Source organism: Artemia sp. Qi Xiang Cuo, chromosome 9 (assembly GCF_049724085.1).
Source record: "Artemia sp. Qi Xiang Cuo chromosome 9, ASM4972408v1, whole genome shotgun sequence".
NCBI lineage: Eukaryota > Metazoa > Arthropoda > Branchiopoda > Anostraca > Artemiidae > Artemia > Artemia sp. Qi Xiang Cuo.
Window position 1 is genome coordinate 45050950 of NC_142802.1, and position 22721 is coordinate 45073670.

The 22721-nt window shown below is 34.1% G+C and overlaps 1 long non-coding RNA gene across 1 annotated transcript; it reads right to left on the reverse strand.

Moving 5' to 3' along the window:
* Window positions 1–875: 875 nt before the first annotated feature.
* LOC148948700 (uncharacterized) lies at window positions 876–4359 on the reverse strand. Its single transcript, XR_016142250.1, has 3 exons — window positions 4312–4359; window positions 1835–2607; window positions 876–1397 (listed from the first exon to the last, which is right to left on the reverse strand). It is a non-coding gene; the product is annotated as an uncharacterized LOC148948700 (long non-coding RNA).
* Between the last annotated feature and the right edge of the window lie 18362 nt (window positions 4360–22721).

Here is a 22721-nt window from a genome sequence, read left to right on the forward strand (position 1 = left end):
TTCGTAGCTTTCAAGGTTATCTGCAGTATTTTCTGATCGGCGATTGTTATAAATTGCATTAAAAAATAAGTTTTCAGCTGAAACTAAGGAGTGACATTAAAATTAAAACGAACAGAAATTATTCAATATAAATAAAAAAGATCGTGGCAGCGTTGTTTCTGCATTAAATTTTAATAAAAAACGATCAAAGATTAATTAAAATAACAAAGTTTTCCGAGGGAAGTAAAGAGCGAAGTTGAAACTTTAAAAGGCCAAAAATTATTACTTCACAACCTATCTAATATATATCAATATAACTAGTATAAATGAACCAACTAATTATGTTTCCCCGTGTTTTTAGGATTATAGAAAACTAGCGCTTTACTGAAAACACAAAATAATATAGTAGTTTTGGTACAGTAAAAGCAAAACAATTAAGGACACTTTTTACAGAGTGAAATTGAAGTATTTTAGGATTGTTGCTTTTTTTCGTTTAATTTGGTGTCATTTCTGCACAGTGGCTCAGTTCAGTGACTGGCTCTCGTTTTGGTTCTGAAAAGGAAATATCATGATTAGTTTGTAGACAAGTTTCGAGTGAAGCCATCTTGATAGTGTTGGGGCTATAAACTTGCTTTTGAAGTTCACTGTTGTATAGAGAGAAATAACTGGATTTCCAGAGTTCATATTACGTCTTATTTGATCTTCATTTCAAGTAATACTAAAGCATATTTCTTACAATTTAAGTTGTAATGACTCACTATGTATATTACTCACTATTGGTATTATGACTGGCGAGACCAAAATGCTACCTGATAAATCAATCCAATATTTCTGTATGCTGTTCAGTGACTTTGCGGTTATTAAAAAACTATTTAATTTTACGCTTATGTTTTTAAGACAATTTTATTTGTATACTGGAAGTTATTGATGTCACAACTGGTGTAAGACTATGAAAAACTTTAAAGATTACTACCAGCAGTAAGAATGTTAAAAAGGTCTCCAAACTCAGCTCTAAAAACATAAAAATAACGCAAGCCGGAGTTAGCCAAGTGAAATTCAGGCAATACAGAGGGTGAAACGCTTCCACTTTGTCCAACTCCCCCTCATCACGGTCACTGTGGGGACTAAGCACTGCGGGTTCGTCTAGTAGCCTCTCGACCTCGCTAGGTGGCACTTGATCTAGCAAAAGGTCCAAAAATTCCGCATCGAGGTCGGCTAAGAAGCTGTATAAATCCAAGTTTTGGGGGGAGCTATATTAACAGGCTTCACCCCCGCACAAAAGCATCTCTCCAGTTCACTTTCTACGATTTGAAACAAGTACAGAGACTGTCACGGAATCCCGAAAGCGGCGACAGTATATGAGTCTCCGTGCCGTCAATGAAGGACGCTTTAGTCGTTGGTAATGTCGCTAGTTGAACCTAAAAAAATAATAACAACTTATTACCCCTTTGAAACACTTTTGATTTCATCCTGAAAAGAATATATTAGGATGAAATAGAATATATTATTAGTCTATAAATTTTTGCGGGGTAAAGCCCTCTCGGGGGGGGGGGGGGTAGAGTATCCGTTTGGACATAGAGAGCCTATACTACAGCTCAAAAGTTTAACGAACAAACATTATTCCATATATGGGGGGTAGAATGCCTGTTTGGACATAGAGAGGCTCTACTACTACTTAAAAGTTTAACGATCAGAAGTTATTCCATAAATGAGGGATAGTTGCCCCTTCATTCCTCCATTCCTGACCTTTGCACTATTGTTTTTTTATTAAAAGTTCTTTTAGTCGTATTAAGTCCTGTTATTAAGCTTGAAACTAGGTCCTCTTGTAATTTCATTACGAGTCTTAAAAAATTACAATTACGGGGGGAGTCGTATTAGTGCTCGCCATTTGTGCTGCTCCCTCGTCATAGAAACCATGGAACAAATCCTCCATCAAATGGTCGAGTCAACTTGGATCCACATTGTTATCCTCAATCGCTGGCATTTCAGGCGTGACCTGGAAAAAGAGAATAAGAAGTTATTTTCTATTGAAACACTTATGATAATAACCTGTAAAAAAGAATGTTATTATTAAGCTGAGGGCTCTCATCCCTTGAGTTGGCGAAAATATTTTCATCTTGGTGAATTACCTATTTTTAGGACCAGGGCATCCTAAGAACAAACGAGCAAGGTGCCCAACAGTCCCAGTTATTTTCCCTTATTAAGCTGAAAAGAATGCGTTATTTTAATTATTACTTTGAGGGCCAACAACAGCAGCAACATAGAACTGGGGCTCTCTCAACGTTCTATTACCCTGACAAATTAATATCAGCCTCGTAGCCCTTGCGTAAAATTTTTACCGCTAGAACATATAATAAGCTTTTAAAAAAATATCTAGGGGTTTTAAATAATTTTTAATTAGAATAGGGTTGATAATATCGGTGTTGGCTTGCACAGGTGGCAGTAGACTTTCCATATTGTCACATTTTAGGGGGATAAAAGGCTCCACATCATCACTCTGCAAGGGGAGGAAAGAAGTTCTTGCGTCATGACTTGTATGGCAGAGGTGCCTGCATTCTCACCATGGGCCACATCGCTGCATGTCCTCGCCTTCTTTAGGAGAGAAACCCCTTCTTGGCTAGGGTTTTCCTGAAATAGAAATAAAATTTTAGTTTTCCAAATAACTCATCCCCATTGTCTCCAACTCTCCCAACGGGCTTGCTTACTTCCCCCTTTCTTTATCATTGTTAGAAACCTTCCCTCTCCAGCTTAAATTGATAGCTTTATATGCAATATTTAAGTTGAGAAGCATTTCATGTTCTGTTTTAAAGACTGTTTTCGTGGTCCGCAAGGTTAAACAAGAAAATTATGAAAAAAAACTTTGTCGATAAAATAAGTTTTTCAAGTAAAAGTCCTAAAGACGTATCTTCTATTTTTGTTTGATCAAATAAAATACTGTGATGAGGAAAATTATAAACATGTTCTGCAACAGCTGACTCAAACATTTCCGGTGTTTTTTTTTTTTTTTTTTTTAGAGAGCAATCTATGGCATTCTTGTGTTGCTGTAGCCTATTTTCTAAAATCTGTTGTGTTCTTCCCACATACAATTTACCACAAGAGCATGGAATTTCGTATATTCCCTTTTGCATATTTCTCGGTACCTTGTCTTTTCCCTCATTTAACAAAGAGCTTATAAGTTGTCCTGTTTTAAATGCTGTATTTATATTATGTTTTTTTTTAATTCTCTTCTTAATTTTTGTGACAACATTGGGATATAAGGCAAAGTTATGTAATTTAAGAGCCAAAAATGAGCAAAAACCAAAAATGAGCACAAATAGAATCAAATAGTCCACTTAAGTGAAGACGAGTCCTGTTAATAGTAACTGAAAACCCCAAAATGAGGTATATGACAAAAAATTAGAATTAATGAGTATCGCAGATCGTAAGTATTTTTATTCCCTGATTAAATTGTTTCCTTTACATGTGTTTTTATTCTTTCTGTAATATATTATAGTAAAAGAAACATTCTGGCGATAGATATTCTTTTTTCGAATATAAATCTTTGCACGTGAGCTACAAAAGTTTTATACAGCACTGTTTAATTGTAACAAAAGAACATTTTGAAATAAAGAATACATTTTTATTTTTCTCATCCAATGGTTTCGTTATAACCCCCCCCCCCCCATTAAATTTGACTTTAATAAGGCGTGCGTAGCCAAAACAAATATGGCTTCAAAAATGACTGCATACCCCCTCTTGCTTACATTATTTAGCGAGGAGAGGGGCTCACACAATAATTCATTATTATACTCAGAATTACCCATATTTAACTGTTTGTATTTATCGTTTAAAAAAATATTATCTAACCTCCTGGATCTATTTTAAATATAACACGCTTTTACAAAACTATTTTAGTTGTTAAAATGTGTCAATTTAGCAGGCAATGGTAGTATTTGGCTGAAAAGCAAAAAAAGACCCTTTTCGCACAATTACAACGGGGAGTATCAAAGCAACTCTCTTCCTCAATTACGTAACATGAGGATGGTTTTGACAATGCGCTATAATTAGAGGCTTAATCCCGCTAGTTGATGTTTATTAATTGTGCAGCAAGCTGTTAGACTAGCGAAAGCATTTTACAATAGGGAACATAAATTTTGATGGTAAAAACATGTATTTCGTAAGAACATAAGATTATTTGATCAGCGATGGAGCTATGCAATAGTAGGAGGGGACAGGGTTTTAGTTGCTAATTTTATATAGAGAATTAAACCAGCTCTATCTTGAGTATAGTCTCTTCCTATCTTTTTGGTAGGCGGGAGGGGGGACCATCCCTTATTATGCATAGAATCTTACCTGCAAATAGGATCGGACCAAATCCTTGTTCAAAAAATCATAGTGCATTGTTCATCTCGAAAGTTAGACTGATGGTTCTCCACGTTTGGATCCTGGTTTTATAGCCCCCAAGGGACAAAGAGAATCGCCCAGTCCATTACCCGCTATGGGAAAAACGTTATCTTGCATAACATTGTTGAAAATCAATAGTTGTCTATACCACATAACGGGGCCCCTTTGTTCCTGTTGGGAACTAATACATAACAGGACGCCTTTGTCTGTTACCAAAAGAGAAAACAGAATTCAAATCAAAGACTTATGTACCAGCAAAAAACTTATGTTATCAAGTAAAGATTGGACTATGATCATTTTTTTTTACAATCGGCAGGTTCCCCACTTGGCTGGCGGGCCCTGAAGTTATTTCCAATACTCATAGGTTTTTAAACAATTATATAAAAACCAAAGAATTCTCAAAGAAAGAACGACTTGACCAACGCAAAATTATGTCATCTACATAAGTAAACATTGGACTAAGATCATTTTTACAACCGGCGGTTTCCATTTGACTGGCGGGCCCTGTTTTTTTTCATACCTGGCCCTCGTAGGTTTTCAAACAATTACATAACAACACAAGAATTCTCGAAGAAAATATTTGCTTAAGTAAACAATTACGTAACAACCAACTCTCTTTAGTATTATGTAACACCTAGATGTACTTAATCAATACCAACGTCTTGAGGTATTAGCAGCTTCAAGCGTACCCACTATCTGTGTCGTCAAATCCACAATGCGTCACTTCTGGCAGCTAAGAAACAGAGTCTTGCCTCAGCAAATCGCCAGTAGCTGTTGATGAAGGCATAGATTGCCAAAATGTACGATGATTCTTTATCATAAGATACAAGGTACAAGTTTTCTAAGGTGGCCTTTTTATTTCCTGGTTTGATCCTCCTTGTGCTAAGAATCGGATCTGGCAAAGGGTACTTTGCCTCTTTGATTTCACTAACAAGCTTTTGTGACACAAAACTTAAACTCTTTTCTTGACCTCAGGGCTAGTTGTATAGAATAGTTCTATTTTCCCTTCTTAAAATAGACTTCACTAAACTAATGTTCATGTTCATGGTGATGCCAAATTCTTCATAACACTTCCGGGAGTTTTCAAGATTTTCCATTGTTCGTGAATTTTCAACTTTTTGTATGGTGTCGCAAAAATTCTCTAAGTCAAAACACCCCTTTTTCAAATTCGAGACTCAGTCGATCCGTGCATGGAGTCACTCCCAATGTGCGTATGACTTCACTAGATACTTGATGCAAATCGCTTTGAATCCACGTTAATTCAGTAAAAATTGGAGAATTTTTGTTCTGGGCAGAGTAGTTGTCAGTATAAGAAAGAAGATGCAAGATATCCCTATTCATTTTTATGGCCTTGTGTTAAGCACTACCTAAATCGGGTACAACTCCTATTTGTGGAGATTCTTTCTAAACAACGTAAAGGTTTTGGTTTTGTTGGGCGGCCTTTACGGGAGCAAAGTCTCATTAAAACACGCAAGTCTTTTTAGATAAAAATATCCTTTGTGCTGTGTATGATGGGAAGCAATAGCACATTTTGTAGGTTCACGTTGAGCGACATGGTAGTTGAATGTTTTTCGTATTTCTGCTTATTTTCACAAAATCCATTAGAAAACTGTTCAACAAGATTCCTTTGCTTTCTTTAGAGCTGTGTCTCTTTCAAAGCTGCCTCATCATTTGTACCAGCAATTCTCGTTGCCCCTACTTTCTCTTTTAATAGTGTGCAAATATCAGATTCTCGACATCACCCTCTTTCAATTTTTGACTTGATAACAAAAATCACTGTCATTCCTGCCCAATCCTAAAAAGCCAAGGAATGAAGACTTGCAAACCGAAAAATTTTCAACTTTTAGGGGAAGTGTGGGATTGTCATTCACATTTCTAGGAAGGCCGTACCTAAATGTAGGTTTTCCCTACATGTAGTTTCTGGGGTGATGGTTCTTCTTTTCAGTGGTAGGAATTTCAATAAATAAGCAAGCCATATTTACCTTGATTTATATTCTTTGCTCCAATTAGCGTCATAAGTTTTCCTGCATTTTTCTCTAGAAAACTTTAACTTGAGCATCTTTTAGGTTTACAGACAGGTTGGTCAGAAAATGGATGCTTCTTAACCTCTCTCTCTCTCTTAAAATCATCGTTTTCTGAGTGAACTCGTTTTGGAGTAGGGTCAACAATACATTCCTTCTCTTCCACCATTATGTTCATATCCATTTTCTCCATCTTGTCCTCCAGACCTTGCTGCTGCAGTGTCAATGACACACATAGAATGGTCTGGGAAATGAGGTTCACAAACATCATTGTGGTTTTCATTTGACTGTTAATTTTCCAAGTTTAGCTGGTAATCTTGGTTGTCATAAGTGGCATCTGAAGCAAAATCTTCCAGTAGGAACATGGCTAAGAGTATACTATGGATGATTTATTGGAAGATGATTACTCACAAAAAGAAGAACTAAATCAGTATAAAGTTTTCTCCTCTTCTTCAAATTTTTACCAGCCTTTCATCATCAGAAGACTCAAATATCCATTTAACATCCTATCAGTCAGTATTGGACTTATCACTATCACTTAAATATTCTTTTTCATATTATTCATAAGCAATGTGTTTCAGCTGTGCATTAGTTTTTGCTTCGCCTTCCCTTGTATCCCTTGATCGAGGATTCCAAGGTAAATTTGTTGATATGTCTGTTGTTTGGATTATCTGGATGATTTCAGGGGGTAACGGAATCTGGCTCCTCTTCATTGGAAAATTGCAAGTCAGTACTTGTAGTTGATACCTTATTTGTGCTAGATTTACTTACCAGTCTCCTAAAAAATTGATATTCTATGAATTTTTAATGGATTATTAGAGCTCATTCAGATAGTTGCAGTTCCCTGTGCGCAATCCAGTTGTTTTTGACCAGATATATGAAAAAACGGAAAATGTCAGTGAATTAGTTCTTGATAATTCTCACTTTAGAAAATTTCACTATAAGCATTAGTTTGCTAGATTTGAATACTGATTACTACAATATTTGTATATAGGCAACCATAACCCTCTGTTTCTAGTTCCTAGGCGCATTATAGCCATTTGCAAAAAGTGTGTGGTTTGAATCATGATTACCTTTATTGCATACACATGCAGATTTTTTTCCAGTGTTGCAGTAGTCAATAAAATCATTCCCTGATTATCTTTGACGAAAGAGGGGATTCTAGCAGTTATTTTGATAACTTTCTTCTTTTTTTTTAAAGGTAAGCCTAGTTAGAGGCCCTCTCAAAACAATCTAGTTGTAGGTGGTTGGGATGACGTTGCTCTCCTGTATATATGTACTAATTAATATGTATCGGGCTAACTCATAGGTAATGCAAAATTTGGCTCCGTGTTGTAATAGTTGACCGAACTTACCTCCAATTATCTCAAATGACAGAAGGGGTTCTAAAGATTGTTTTGATACATCCTTTGTTTGTTTGTTTTTATCTCAAAAGCAAGTGACGTTTGCTCGCTATCATAAAAAAATGGTTTAGGTGGTTGATATGATCTTGCCCTTCTGTATTTACTAAAAAATCTTACCTTAATATTTGTCTTTCCTTTTGTAAAACCATTGCCCTCGGTAAATTTAGAAAGCCGCTTGAGATTACATATAGCTCCGAGTTGTTGTGCTCAGCTCTGGTAAACATGATGATTTTACTGAATCATCACGTGTACGTCCTTAGACCATTGGTTTTCCTTCTCATTTTAATGTGCCGACCAAAAGTAAAAGTTTGCATTAAGGATAAAAGTACGTATATACACTGATACTTACAAGATACTAATATATAGGATATCCAGTTGGGAAATGTTTCGTTTTATGTTATAAATTTACAAAAAGTGCCCCTTTTTTGCCTTTTGTGTCCCAAATTTCTAAAATATGTAATTTTTTGCTCTTTTATGTCATTATGTCCAAGCATACGGGAACGTGTCCTTGTGACATAAAATGTGTCCAGTTGCCCACTTCGGCGATAGTGTTCCCCACTATAATTCCATAGTAAAAAAAGCAATAACAAGTAATTTTAATATTTGAAAAAAAATATTAAAATTACAGTAAAATTTTGAACTGATGAGCTTTCAGCAATAAATATCATTATACATCATAAATTCAGTTTAATTTATTAGTTCTTTCCAAATTGGTCAAGACACATATAGTTTCATTAAATGCTAAATCTGAATGTTGTTCCCTTCTTTAACTGTAAGAACCTAAAGCCATCTGCGTTATTGGCGCTTCACTAAAAATGAGTTATTCTTACATTAAAGATTTATTCTTTTCCATTTTTATTAGTATTGAAAATGAAAACAAAAAATACAATGAAAAAAAAATCTTGAACTGATGGATCTTTCAAAAATTAATATCATTATATACCTTTGGATGTACAGTCGACTCTCGACAATTAGAATCTCTCGATGATTTGAAATTTTTTCGCGGTCCCTTGAAAAACTGAAAAAGAAACACCCCGATAATTTGAATTTCCAACGAGGGTATCTTGCTTGGCAATACTCTGTAAAAATATATAGATTCTGCTGCATAGCTTTGATAAACGTGAGAACGCGAAAATAACAGTCTTGACCTCTATAATTATGATTGATAAGGCCTGGAAAAATGTCAGTTCTAACACCCTACATAACTGCTTAAAAAAAGTGGGTTTTGCTAAGGAAAAAGAAATCCCCGCACGGTTATCAGTCACGAGATTTGATGGGATTCATCCCCCCTAGACACAGAGTGGTTACTTCTACCAAACTGTGATGAGTTTACATTTGAGGATTTTGTTCACATGGACTATGAAATTGATGTCCATGGTGCTTTAACTGATGCCGAATATTGACTTTTCAAGATGAGGAGGAGGATAAAAAAAGAAAAACACTTACTCCAGTCGCATTAAGCAAGGCAAGATTATTCATCAAAACCCTTACGTTCCTAGCTCTGAGAACAGAAACAAGTGGTAACATCCTTATAGCTCTCATCACCCTTGAAAATGGATTTGAACATTTTAAGATGGAAGTCGCTTCATAAAAAAAATCACCGATTAGCCTACTTTGCAAAATCGTTTTTCGTTCGCATGGTTTTTCACATACATTTGTAATGAAGAAGTTAAATAAAAGGGTTTATATGTATTTTTGTACATATATATGCTATGCATTTTCAATAAATCACTTATTTATTTGAAATTCTTCCTTGTTCATTCTTGACGATTGGAACTCTTGTTATTTTGAACATCTTGGTAATTTGAACTTTCCCTCTGGCCCCTTGAACTTCAAATTATCAAGGGTCGACTGTACCGCAAATTTATCAGTTACGTACTTGAGCCATATGCTATTTTCGTTAATGTTTAAACGACAGCCTTCCTAAATATACCGTTCGACTCACCCATTTTTTTCTTTAGTTAGGTGGTAACAATAAGTCAAAAAGGGAAACAAGTGTAGACATGTCCTTTTACCTTTGGACGACCGTACATTACAGTCATTGTTATTGAATCATTGCCTCGCTGCACATGTGTGCACGCATTCCAACCTTTGCTTGTGCGCAGGTGTGTGAGTGTGACTCTGCCCAAATACATAAAATCCTCCATTTGAAATATTGGACATTATAATCTCCCGCGACCGAAGATGTTTGCTACGCGACCCCATTTGGGGTATCAACCCATAGTTTAAGAAGGCCTAACTTAAAACATACACAATTCACACCCAGTACACAATTATGGTTCCCATAAAACATCATACAAAGAAAAAACCAGGCGAGGCCAAATTGTTCCCAATTCCAACAGAAAGTTTGGACATGTCCTTAAAGGTGATTTTGAGTTGTTAAAATTTAGTTCAAAGAGTGAGGGTAACTTACAAGAGTGGAAATAGGCACTAGTGTATGTTGCCCATGCTCTTTGGTTTAGTCCTTAAAGTTTAGAAAGTTGATTTTTAGTTCATATCCCAGAGATTTGCTGATTTTTACAGTCTCATTTTTTCTTCTTCAATGAAAAATTATTTCGTCCGTACTACTTCATTGCGGATTCTCTGCAATAATGTTACATTGCAGAGAATACGTTATGAAATAAGATGACCGAGTTGTCGAGCAAGTAGAAAACAACTATAATTGTAAAGACCACTTTTGGGAAATTACGATTGAATTCGAGTAATTCTTATTAATACTATTTCAATTTTTCGCCTTAACAAGAAAAACCACTCTGGAGCCGTCGGAGAACAAAAAGTGCTAAGATAGGCTATTGACAATCCCAAAAGAATTTCTAATTACTTAAACTTTTATAAAAGATCCTCTACCCTACAGTGAGCCGTGATGTGGAAGCCAGTGAACATAATCCTAATTACCATCGGAAAATATAATGCCGTTTTTGGACCAGATAATAGATAGCGCCCTACCTCCCTCCAACTGCTGACAATCTACAAGTTATCATCAGTTATTAAATATTTTTTGGCAGCATACGAGTATACAAATAATCACTATTATAGCCAAATAAGCAAGTACCGATAGCTAATGCCGATTCTCTCAAGAATAACATCTGACTGAAGTTTAAACTGCCATTTCTAATCTAAATTGAGCCTAGAGATCAATAATAATACCAAAATACAGTAAAGATGTATGAGCAGGTTCGTTCAGGATCAAAACTAAGTAACTTTAATATTGGTTTCTAATTTTAACGTAAAAGTACATAATTAACTATTGACGTCATACACTGATAAGGACATACTCCATAAATAATTATTACTGAAAAATACAAAAACGCAATGGCCGTCAAAATAAGTTTAACTAATGTTGTGATGGGTATTTTATGGTATTTGGGGGTTGTCATCGTAGATACTTTTATTATCCCTTTCTAAGAGAGATACAATCTGGCCATAAGTCGATTTAACTTTGTTTGAGTGCTTTATGCTATGGCCGGGATATGACTAATGAATTGTACCGACGGGTTCTGTATGAGGGGTTCGAGGTAGTTTTTAGAGAGTTTGGCTATAATACGGTGATTTTCTTCAATTTACATATAATAATTCCAGATATAGATATTCTACTGGGACTGGCTGTCCCAAGTAGACCAAAAGTCTTAGAAACTACAATAATATATAATAAGATACTTAGACACTTACAATGATAAGACAATATTCCAAGGTATTTTTAAAAACAACGAACCAGAGGTTCGTCCGGCTTAAAGTTAATATACGTTCAAATTCGGTCCTGCTCAAATAAATGTATCTTTTATACATTTTTATCATCCACACCGTACTTTATTGACTTAATGCAAATATCGAGTAAGTGGTATATCTCAGTTTACTGTTAGGAAGATATTTGGCTGATTATACTCTTTATCTGAATAAAAAGTGATATATCCAAACTTCGTATTTGCGTCTTATATATTTGTACTAAATTAATAATTAACTAAATTGGAAAGCTTTACTACAATACTACCCATTTAAAGAAGAATTGTCCCAATTCTCAATATTTTACTTTTAAAACAATTTAATTTTGTTTACAGCTATTTTGCTGCTATCTTTGAGTTATTATTTGCATCTACCCTCAATGGGTTTTCTTAAGGTCCTGTTTCTGGTTCAAATATAGGCAACTTTCTTTTTTGTCGATGGATTGCAATATGGAATTCAAACTGGTTTCTTTTTGCCTTTACTTCTAGGGCTGATAGGTACTCTTTTTACATGTCTTCACAGGAAAAGTATGTCACCACTTGACTACATATGTCCTTTATATTTTCTTTTCTTTTTTATTACAATAAGACTCCAATCTATATTTTAAACTCATAAGAATTATTTTAGGCTAATTTTTATTTCCATTAATAATTTAATTTATTTTTGTGATGTGGTTGATATACCGTTTATTTTTCGTTTTAGAAATGCCTTGGATAAATTACACATAACATTTTTGATTTTTAAATTTTCACATATTTTTCCAGCACAAAGCATTTTCACATATTTCAATAAATTTGGGCTATGTAGCACATTATCTAGGCCTAAATTAAGTTCTGATTTTATCTCACTTTCTGATGAACTTGTAGTAAAGTCTGTAATACTGCTATAGTTTCCAAAATATCAGTTGATCATGTATGGTTTGGTTTCTGATGATATGAGATGATAGTATCAGGATACATTTGAAGTGGCTTCAAACTTTGTTACTTTCCAAAAATGTGTCAAAATATGATTGAAAAAAAAATGGATCCGAAAGGATGTTACGAAAAATTTGATTTCCAAAAAAATAGAGAAGGCTGTATCTAAAATAAATATTCACATTAGAATACATATAAAGCATAATTTGTTACCTATATATAGTAAAAAAAACACTCAAAATTTGTATATATCACTGAATTCTTTTTTTTAACGAAAGTTAATCACTTTTAATTACTTTCTCCTCTGTTTACTCTTAATATAGAATTATTAATCACTTAACAGATAGTTTCACAATAAAAATAATTATGTGTTGACTCGAAGTCCAACATTTACATATAATATTAAATCACTAGTTAAAACTTAAAGTTAATAAAAATATAGCATATATATATACAAGCATTGTGTAATAGCTTACACAAGCATTTTTATTTATTCGCAAAACTAGATAGGATATTTAACTACTGGTTAAAACTCAAAGCATTTAAAAAAATAAAACACGGTATAGACTAGCATTGGAATTATTTCCAATTAGTGTTTTGTTAATTGCTTATAAAGGATTAATGTAGAATACTTCTTGAATGCTAAAAAAGCAAAATAATAAAAAAAACACAAATACTCGACATATTAGTTCACTATATTTACATGGATAGTTTAGGATATATATATATATATATATATATATATATATATATATATATATATATATATATATATATATATATATATATATATATATATATATATATATATTAACAGAAGTTATGTTGATACATAACTTAATTGTTAAAAACAAATAATAATTATGTACTCAAATAATTTATTTAATCACTGCAATATTTATTCTTTGTACAACTTTTAAATAAGTCCGTCAAGACTTTTATAGGATAAGTCCTAACTGCAATTAAAATATTTACAAAACAAAAGCAACTCCAACAAATAGATTTATTCACTATAACTGATAACTGTGATTAGCCTCTATATAAGGGCTTGGAAATAGTTCATATAACATGACTTTGTTATTTACATTTCTATAATTTTTTTTTTTTTTTACGATAACAATTCCCTATTTATAAAAGGTTTTCAAAATACATTTATAAACGAAGATATTTTCTCAATTAAATTTTTTACCCTATCTAAATTTTCCCATATACGAATAGATAAATTTTCTTAGCTTTGTTTTATAATTATTGTTCTATATTGAACCCACTCCGGTCATTAACAGTCAATAGCTTACTATATGCCTGTTTGTTTATTCAGACTTTTGATTGTTTTAATTCGTTTCGAATTTTTTTTTAAGTACTTGAGACAGTTTTATACGCTTTTCTCGGTAATCTCTCTTTTTTTCAGCTTTAATGTCCTTTTGGGACAATGCTCCATTTACAGCTTAGATCTGATAAGCTAAAAATTTTTGCTGTTCATTTTATACCTGTTAGCTCATTATCAATTGACTCTCGCCTGTACTCTGAAGGTTTGCCTACCAGGGCTGCCTTCTGGCAGCTCCTTATAACGTTTACGGGTCCTCTTTTCATGAGCTACAGCTAAAAGAACTATTATGAACCTGCACACACAATAACTAATTATTTACATTATTGCCACACTTTTTGATTTGTGGCTACAATTTTCTCTTGGGCTATTCTTTTTTTTTCAGAAAAGTGGCCCTTCTGCAGAAAATACCTGGCCTTCATGGCACACAGTAATTCAGTTTTTGACATACAAGTGACAATGACTATTTTAACTTTCACTTTAACTTCCCAACTTTTAGTGGCCTGGTCTTAGGTTTAAACATAACTTAAGTCCTTACGGATATTATGTGCCTTATTTTATTTTTACTTGCCATTTTATTTATTTTTCTGAAAACGACTCCCACATAAGAGAGCAAAATTTTTTCCTGTCTACTTGGAGCATTTCTCCAATATTTCTATTAATCCCGGCCCGCGTTAACCATTGTAACGGTGGCTCCGTAGAATTAATGCAGCTTATTTTGTACCCTGTTAGTACATTTTTCATAACAGTTTTATTTGACAAGTTCAATATGTCCGTATTACAGAGTTTAACTTATTACAATCAGTTTAATTTCCTTTTAATTTTGTTTGGATATATTTTAAACTTGAACATTCCTCCTTTTTTTGATTCTTTACTTCAATGAAGCCTAAGGTTTTTTTTCAAGCCTTTTCCCGCTTTTTCAGTAAAATAGGTCTTTTTTTTTACCTATATTTATATATTTCACGTATTTCTCAAAAACCTTAACAAGTTTTTATGCTGATTGCCATTCTATGGTCAAATTCTTTATCTCCTCATTTTTAAGAGGTGGGGGTGGATGTCTAATTTTTTCAACCTTTTTTTGTTGACATCGTTCAAATTTTTCTGTCCAAAAGTGTTAGAAAAGTACTGTATTTTTTTCCAGCTGATTTTAGAACATTTTTAATTAAGTTTTGCCCCACATTTGCTAGTTCTCATTTATTTATAAAAATGTACGTTTTACGATATTCTGATTTCCACAAAACTATGTGGTTCTCATCGCAGACACATATTCCATATCTGTAGTGTTTTACCAAAAAATAGCGCCTAGTTCGAGGCAACTGTTGTTTAGAGATAGAGGTTGGCAGCACTTATTATGTTCTCCCTATTAATTTTTATATTACTCGTGTTTGGTATTATTCTTAGTTTAATTTGCGCCTTCGTTTTATACAGTTACTGAATGGAATTTGTCATTTTCGTGATTCTTTGACTATTACCCTGTTCTACAAGTTTATGGGTTTAGTACCAGCGTAAAATCTTTCCTCTTGCTATTTATTTTAGCAAGAAGTATTTTTCACGAACATTCAGCCCAAACCTTCTCTAATTTGACTGATATTTCTAATGTCAATTTGGTAAGCTTGGTGGTTCCCCCCCAATGACAAGACGTTTAGCAGTTTCATTTTTAAATGCCAATTGTCCTGTCATTGGGGTCTTTCACCTGCAATATCCTCGACCTGGTTATTTCTGTTAATGGTGCGTCGTGAATTTATTTAATATGTGAAATTAATTTTACCCGAGAAAACTTTGCTTTACACTGTGCTATACTTTTTAAATTGTGACCCATTTTATCTACGGCTTCTTGTTTATATATATAGTCCTTATTGGTAAGTGTTTAATTTATTATATCTTCTACTATTTATAACAAGATTACAGCTAGCTTGTACATGTAGTGGCCACACAATGTAAACTCTTGCTGCCTTTCCCATTATAATTATTTTTAAATTTCTTTCAAACATTTTTTTTCAAATTCGACTGAAAGTGTCACCTCAGAGAGTCAAAGGTCAGTAGATGCATTGCATGTGCTTAACAATGAGAGACCAGTAGTGATTGAGCTCGCTCCAAATTTGCTACCTTCCAATGACCCTATTTCAGTAGACTAACCTTCTTCGTTTTTTTTTTATTATCCCCCAAAAATATATTTTTCCAATATATATTTCAAAAGAATTACCTTTTAATGTTGATTCTAAATATGTATAATGTAATTATTTTCACAGCAACTATTTATAAGTTACGTGGCCTTACTTAATTTCTTTTATGGGTCGTAGCCTAATTCGTTTTGACAAGTGTTGTAATTACACCATTCGCGAAGTTTTATCTCGTATCGGAAACAAGATTTTTGCAGGAAGCTATGATGTCACTTCAGATTGGAGCTTATTTCTTTTCTGGGAATCTTACGAGTATTTAGGCTAAAAAAATTTAGAATTTCTTTTCTACGTGACGGTAATAATTTTTTTTTTACTGGCGATATATATTGAGAGGAAAACTTTTTTGTTATTTACATACCGATTAAAAAATATAGATATTTCTTTAGAAGCTTTTCACTCGTTTTATTTTTATTTAGTATTATTTTTTTTCCGTTATAATTGTTTTATTCAAATATTAATCTGCTGGGGGCTACGCTTGTTCTACCTTTCTCCGTTTCCTGGTCCGAATTTTGGACTCCAAATTTTTGCTTTTCTTCTTTATAATATTTGCAAGTTTTTCCGTGGTCTCTATAGTGCGGTTTACAAGGCTCTGAATCCGAGCGCGGTTTTGTTGCCTCGTCAAATACCTTTAATCTTTGTTTCTCCTTATGTTTGGCCTTTTTCATAAGTGTTTTAGCTACTTGTGCTGCTGACAAAGGAACTTGTTGCTGTCCCTCTGGTTTCTTAACTTTTCTCCATAACTTCTGTCTTAAAGAAGCTTTTCTTAATGATGGCCCAGGTTTAGTAATATCAATTTCTGTAGAAGAATTATCTGGGTCACGTTCTTTTAGCTCGTTTCTGGTAGATGGCGTTTGTTCCAAAAGCCATTTTGCGTTAAGACTGTAGGTGAGTCTAGTGTATAAAAATCAGATAATTCATTAGTTCCTTCCAATTTTTCTTCCTCTGTGGATTTTACCCTTGGTTTATCACATTTTAAACCCTTATGTTGTGTTTGATTTTCTTCATCGCTAGTATCCAATGAGCATCGAATATTTACCCTTTTTTCTTGTTTGTTGTGGAGAGTTTGTAGCAAAGATTGGGCTAAATAATCCTTCCACTCCTCCCAACTTTTTTGCTCATTAAAAAGGGTCATAAAATTCATATAGTCTTGTGATATATACTGGTGAAATTGGTTCCTCTATTTCTTCCTCTGAAAGAATAGGCTCGGTTTTCCACGGTTTTTAAAAATATCCCTTTTTCATCTAGTGTGGTGTACTAGTTCTTCCTTTTCCTTATACTGATGCTTTACAACATATGTTAAGTTATTTGGTAGAATCTTTATAATCCTGTAGGGCTCATCCCATTTCGGTATTAACTTTTTGTCCCTTCCACGTTAGTTTTGTACACGTAAACCAAGTCTCCTAAACAGTAATTTGTTTTATTGTTGCTTGTTCGGTCATATTTTTTTTGTTCTGTTGTCGCATCTTTCAGATTGTCTTTAGCTTGTTCCATAGCTTTTTTTATTCGCATCACCATCTCTTGTTTATGTTGGTCTAGTTTGTAATATATTCTATGATTTTCCATTTCATCTTAAAAAATTCTGGGATCTCTTACATGTTGCAAGCAAAATGGTTGTTCTTTTAAGGAACGTGAAAAAGCCGTATTTATTGCAAAGACTACAAATGGTAAATGTTCATTCCAGTTTTCATTTTCCTCTCTTACATGTATTCCCAGCATGTAAGCTAATTCCCTATGTTTAAGTTCAACTTTGCCATTAGCTGCGGCCATATAGGACGATGTAAACCATCGTTTAACATCCAGATATTCTGTAATTTCGTCGAATAATTTGGCTCTAAAACATGGCCCATTGTTGCTAAGTAAAACTCTAGAAAAAATTACGTGTTTCATAAATAGGCGACTGACCAAAATTTTCGCAATGGTTTTTGTCTTTTCATCTTTAATTGGAAAAGCGTATAAATATGAGTTAAAATGGTCGACTACGGTTAGTACGCACCTGTTTCCTTTCCTGGAAACTGGTAAACTTCCTCCTGTTCCCCAAATTGTCTATTGGCATTAATTCTCCTATCCCTTAAGGGGTGGGGTAGAGACCTAATTCGGCCCTAGGGGTCTTTGGTGGCGACTTTTGTTTGGCACACTCTTGGCAGCTTTGTATGAAAGCTTTTACTTTTGAGTGCATTTTTGGAAACTAAAAATTTCCTTTTAGCCTCCCCATAGTTTTTGTTTCTCCCATGTGACAGCCAATTGTTGTATGTGCCATCTGTAAAATTTCTGCTTCCAGTGTTTTTGGAATTACTGGAATAATTTTAAAGTCATTTTTTCTATATTCTTGCGATGGTCTATGATATCTTACCAAAAGATTTTTACTTTCGTCCATATCAAAATTTTCTAAGTCCTTTAAAAAATGATTAATGCGCTCTTGCAGTTCCGTTCCTTTTGATAATAAGGATTTCATCGCTAAACAAAAATCATGTTTATCTTGATGATTCGAAATATTTTCATTAGACAGTATTTGTAGCCCTTCCAGTTCGTTCTGGATGGTTGTTATCAAATTTCCTTCCGTATCTGGATTTCGTGACAAATAGTCGGGTAAAATGTTTGTACGGCCCTTTATATAATATTGGGGTATATGAATATTCTTGTAGGCGTAGTATCCACCATGTCAGCCGGGCTGAAGTATTTTGTATCGTATGTAGCCAAATTAAGTATTTTTGGTCTACGCGTAACACCAATTTTTTTCCAAGTAAGAGTTGCCAAAAAAATTCTATAAAAACTACAACCTTCACATATTGCCTTTCAACTGTTGAATATCTTCTTTTTGCCTCTGACAGTGACCTACTGGCATATTGAACTATTGATTCAACTCCTTCAGACTTTATGTTCAATAATATTGCTCCAATACCGCACCCCGAAGCATCTTTTTGCGAACAGTAGTCTTGTGACAAATCCGGTAGTTTAAGTATTGGTGCCAGTAATAATCGCCTTTTTATTTCATTTAGCGCTTGTTTTGCGTCCGCTGGACATTCGAATTTACTTGATTTTTTCAAAAGGTTTGTCAAAGGTTGTGATATTGTTGTATAATTTTTAATATATCGTCTGAAAGAGCTTAACAAACCACAAACTGATCTGCAGCTTTTTTTATCTTTAGGAGGCTGTAAGTTTTCTATGACTGTAAAATTTTCTGGATTTGGTGAAATAGTACCTTGGTTTATCAGGTGTCCAAGAAAAACTGATTTCGGTACTACTATTTTTAACTTTTCTGGTTTTAATTTTAAGCCTGCTTTTTCAAACTTTTCCAGTATTTATCTAATTCCAACCAAGTGATCTTCAAGGTTTTCATTGAACAAAATTACATCATCTAAATAAGCCAAGGTATTTTTTTTCCTTCCTGGTTTGTTATCTTTCAATACCAAATTAATTAGGCGGCTGAAAAGATTTGGACTAAATGGTAGGATAAAAGACATACGTTCAAATGGGAACGTTCTTCCATCGACTAATAATACTGTAGCTTTATGCTTTGTTTCTGCATCTAAAGCGGTTTGCCAATATCCTACTATTAAGTCAAAACTAGAGTAATATTTTGAACCTCCTAGCAAATCTAAAATCGTATCAATTCTTGGTAACTTCATCACGTCTTTTACCGTGACGGCATTTAGTCCCCTAAAATCTATACATAATCTCCAGGTGTTATATTTTTTCCTGACTATTACTAGTGGAAAACACCAATCGCTAACACTTCATTTATTTATTCCTTGATCTTCCATTTCCATTATTTTGCTTTCTAGCTATGGTTTCAAATGAAAAGGTGTTTTATACGGGGACTTTTTGATTGAAGGACCCTCTGTTGATATCTTGTGCTTTATTAAGTGAGTTAATCCGTAATCCGCTTTGTGTTGCAAAAGTTCATTTGAAATGCCAAAGAATATTTTCAACCCTAGTTTTTACATTTTCCGGTAAATGTTTTAAATCAAATTGTTTCAAAAAATCCGTTTTCGGCATTCCATACTTTTCTTGTGTTTGCGATTTCAATGAGGATATTTGTTCGTAGCAAGTGAAACTGACGCTTAATTCTGAACTTTTTAGATATTTTATTTCCAAATTTTAAATCTCTTCTACTCATCCAAGTTCTATCTGGTTGAGTTTTACTTTATTATTACTTAGATTTGATAGTTTTAAGTATGTTATACCATTCTCAATTTTTATAACTTGATTTTCCACGAAAATAATTGGATATTCTTTTATGGTGTATCCTCCTGTCATGGCATCTATTGTTTTAACCTTTCCTTTTTTTATATTTTACGTAACTAGGAATTGACCTGTTTTTCAGCCTTCTATCGTGATTTTTCCGCTTATTTTTTATTTATAAGTTGAATCGTCACTTTCTTTATATGTTGTTACGAAAATTTGCTCATTAGTTTAGTTTGTCTTGCTTATGGTTATTGTATCGGATATGGGTTTCCATACGATCCCATGTTTTTTTATGGCATCTACTCCTAGAATACAAGGAAATGGTAGCTGCTTGCATATTATCACTGTTACTGTTATTTGTTTATCCCCTGTGCTAAATTTTAATGGACATTCTCCCAAGATTGTCAGCCTGTGCCCTGTCACTGATGTCAGGGTATTCTGGCATCTGCTTACGCGATTTTTGACACTAGGAGGAAACCTCTTGAAAACTTCCTCTCGAATTAATGATCTAGTAAACATGGTAAATTTTGAAAACACTCAATTTTAAAACAACGCAAAATAGGTAGACTATTATTATTTGCATTTGTATCGCAACATTCTAAACTGTATAGGGGTCTTTGTAAGGAAACAGCTCTGTCGACCCTTACAGGCTGGTTTCTCCGTTTAAATGCCCACTGTTTGGCCAAACGTTTCTAGGATTATCCCAGTTTTCTTCAGCGTAGCTACTTTGACCCTGGGTATTGTTAACCGTTTGCCTCCTAGGCCTAAATTCAGGAATATTATTAGGTGTTTGCCAAGCATTATTTGTTCCCTGCCTTCCTAAATTTCTGCCCCCCTGCGTTCTGAACTGGTGTCTTGTCTTGTACGCCTGGCCTTCTTTGCGTATTCTATGCCAGTAATCTACTGCATAGTGTTTTGATTTGTCACAATAACAACAATTCAAATTTGTCTTCAACAGTTTTTTTGTTTCGCGGTTCTATATATATATTTTTGATCTTTCCTTGTTGGTTCCATAGATATGTTTAGTTGGTGAAAGTAATTGTCAATCTTTCAGATAATTATGCGATGCTAATCTCTCAAGGGTGTGGACTCTGTCACCTTCTTCCCTAGCGGCGACCCTCGGCCTCCGTCACGCCTTTTTGGTTCACTATTTGATTCCTCAAAGCTCACCCTGTTCTTTCTCCCTTCATATTTTTTATTTCTTTGGGCTCCTGTGTTATTTACTGACATATGATTAAACCTTTTCATAGCCTCGTCAATTTTTACCTATGTCTCGACTACTATTACAGCCTGCTCTAAATTTTCAGGTTTCCGTGATAATATTAGTCTTAATAACTTTTTTGGTAACCCTTGGGTAAAAGTATGTAGTTGTACTTTCTGTACTGTCTCGTCATTTCCGCCTTTCTCTAATTGTAAGCACATGGATCTACAAATTTTGTCTGCATATTCCCTGATAATAGTTGAGGTATTGAATGTCACTACCTCTGTTCTTAGCCTCTCGGAGATGCTTATCTCTATGAATCTTGTTTTAAAAGATTCAATTAGAGTACTGATGTCCATGGGCTCTTTTTCCTTAATTTCCTTAAAAGGTTTAAGTGCGCTTCCCTTTATTGTGGCCTCAACGCATTGCTCTTTCACCTTATCCTCAAACGCTTCAGTTAGCTGGTCAAAAATTTGTCATTTTTCGATAAACTCATCTACGTCTTAATTTCCCGCGTATTCTGGCATAATTTTTTGCAATTTCAAGTACTGTTGATAGGGAAGTCATTTTTTTCCTCTGGTAAAGCCATTTTATTTCAATCTACTATTTTTATCTAGTCCTTTTAACCCAGTTTTTCCAGCGGCCACCAGTTGTTGTAATGTGTATTTTTATGGTATTTGGGTGTTGTAGTCGTAGATGCCTTTATTCTCCCTTTATAGGGGAGATAAACTATGGCCCTAAGGTAATTAAACTTTGGTAGCGTGCCTTAGGCTATGACCGGACTAATGAGGCGTACCGACTGGGTATGTTCGAGGGGCTAGAGGTAGTTCGTAGAGGGGTTGTCTAAAATACAATACTTTTATTCATTTAACATATAATAATTCCAGATATAGATATTCTACTGGGACTGGCTGTCCCACGTAGACCAAAAGTCTTAGAAACTACAATAATATATAATAAGATACTTAGACACTTACAATGATAAGACAAGATTCCAAGATATTTCTAAAAACAACGGACCAGAGGTCAGTCCGGCATAAAGTTAGTATCAGTCTAATTTTGCCCCTTCCCATAAAATGTATCTTTTATACATTTTATAAACCACACCTTCCTTTAATCAACCGACGCAAATAGCTAGGAAGTGGTAATTTCTCAATTTGTCGTTAAGCAGAAACTTGGCTGGATATATTTCTTATCTTAATAAAAAGTGGTATTTCTAAACTTTGTATTTGCGTCTTAATATATTTTTACTAAATTAATAATTAACTAAATTAGAAAGCTTTACTACACTAAGTGCATGTTAGACCTTAGTTTCTTCTGTATTACCAGAGGCACCTTGAGCATCCAGAAAGAGCACCTAGTCATTCTTCATGCGTACTGCTACCCGGATATCTTTCCATTGGGGTTAGAC